Here is a 2,108-nt window from a genome sequence, read left to right on the forward strand (position 1 = left end):
GTGTGGACAGACTCAACTCTGCTTAAAAAGGAAATCAAGGCCGGGCACAGTGGCTCACGCCTGTAATCCCAGCACTTTGGGAGGCTGAGGTGGGCAGATCACCTGAGGTCAGGAATTTAAGACCAGCCTGGTCAACATGGTGAAACCCTGTCTCTACTACAAATACAAAATCAGCCAGCTGTGGTGGCAGGTGCCTGTAATCCCAGCTACTTGGGAGGCTGAAGCAGGAGAATCACTTGAACCCAGGAGGCGGAGGCCGTAGTGAGCCGAGATCGCGCCACTGCACTCCAACCCAGGCAACAGAGTGAGACTCCGTCTCAACAAGAACAACAACAAAAAAATAGAAATCAACAACATCATGACAGTTAGTGTAACTTTGCACCAAAGGAGAAGGGGAAGTTCCAGAACTTTCTTCCAGCTTCACAGATAAGTCGCACACAGGCCTTTCAGGAGAGAGGTCACATTGGGGATGTTTAGGACAGGACGTTGCCAGTGGCAGAGACTGCGCCGAGTGCTGGCGTTAGCACATGGCAGGTCCCACCTCAGAAGTCCAGCTGTGTAGAAAGCTCCTCTGAGCAACGGGCAGGCCCAAGCATAGTTTAACAACATCAGAAAAGACAGCAAGACGGGCTCCTCCAAATTCTCTGCTCCAGGTGGAGAGGGGGACCCTGTGAGTGTGCTTGGTGACCCCCGTGGAGACGTGGACAGCAGGGGCCGCTCACCGTCCTCCAGCAGCCGGTCACTAAGTAGGCTGGAGGCTGGAAGTTCCTGTTAACCTTCTAGAAAGATGGGCCTCCCTGAACTGGCAGGTTCCTGAAAAGAAAATAATGTTTTAAGAAAAAGAAAATAAAAATAGACGGGCCTACAGAGCTCAAGCACACCAAAGATTAGGTAGTAGGTGGAATAGAGCTTTTCCAAAGGAGAACAGGATATGGTACCTGTGGCGGAAAAGAGGACGTAATGACACGTGCAGCGGGAATGGGAACGGGAGCACCACGGATGTTCTGACCCCACGCCTGACCAGCTGACCCTGCGCCTGAGCAGCCCAGCCCACTCCACGCCTGACCAGCCCAGCCCATACCTGACCAGCCCACCCCACACCTGACCAGCCCACTCCACACCTGACCAGCCCACCCCACACCTGACCAGCCCACTCCACACCTGACCAGCCCACCCCACTCCTGACCAGCCCACTCCACACCTGACCAGACCACCCCACACCTGACCAGACCACCCCACACCTGACCAGACCACCCCACACCTGAGCAGCCCAGGCCACACCTGACCAGCCGACCCTGCACCTGACCAGCCCACCCCACACCTGACCAGCCCACTCCACACCTGACCAGCCCACCCCCCACCTGACCAGCCCAGCCCTCACCTGACCAGCCCACCCCCCACACCTGACCAGCCCACCCCCCCACCTGACCAGCCCACCCCCACCTGACCAGCCCACCCCCCTCCCCCACCTGACCAGCCCAGCCCACACCTGACCAGCCGACCCCCCTACACTGACCAGCTGACCCCACACCTGACCAGCCCACCCCACCGCCTGACCAGCCCGGCCCCCCGCCTGGCCAGCCCACCCCGCGCCTGACCAGCCCACCCTGCGCCTGGCCAGCCCACCCTAGGCCAGCCAGCTGACCCTGTGCTGAGCAGCAGGGCCCAATCCTCACCTGCCTTCCCCATGGCCCTCGTTGTCACTGGCTCCATATGGGGTCTTTATACGAGAGCAGAAACAGACAGAACCTGGGTGAGCTTCACATGTGCCTTCTCACTGATCCTTGGAAACAAGCAGATTCTACTCTGTTCACCACTCTTTCTGCTCAGTTTGATGCATTTTAGGCAAAAGCTGCCATCTTGCCAAGGCTCAGCCTCCTGGGCGTTGGGAGGGCTGGAAGATGGCAAGCCCCTGGGGGGATACGGGGCACGTGCAGGTCCCTCCACTTCCAGGTGCCCTCCACAGGGTCTTGGGGCAGCAGAAGCCCCTCGGTGGGACCTGACTCTACTTCCTGGCCTCATGGGCCCTCTAAGCCTCAGTTTTCCTCTCTGCACCAGAGGACAGCCAGTGGTCAGTGGCCCTTTGGGCTTGGCTGCTGCCCCTCACC

General features: G+C 59.0%; 1 long non-coding RNA gene across 1 annotated transcript; it reads right to left on the reverse strand.

The window, feature by feature from the left end:
- Positions 1 to 313: 313 nt before the first annotated feature.
- On the reverse strand, positions 314 to 1,812 carry LOC106996990 (uncharacterized). The gene is made up of 2 exons (XR_001443103.3): positions 1,677 to 1,812; positions 314 to 813 (listed from the first exon to the last, which is right to left on the reverse strand). It is a non-coding gene; the product is annotated as an uncharacterized LOC106996990 (long non-coding RNA).
- Positions 1,813 to 2,108: the final 296 nt, after the last annotated feature.

The sequence above is a fragment of the Macaca mulatta genome, chromosome 1 (assembly GCF_049350105.2).
Source record: "Macaca mulatta isolate MMU2019108-1 chromosome 1, T2T-MMU8v2.0, whole genome shotgun sequence".
In the NCBI taxonomy this organism is placed as follows: Eukaryota; Metazoa; Chordata; class Mammalia; order Primates; family Cercopithecidae; genus Macaca; species Macaca mulatta.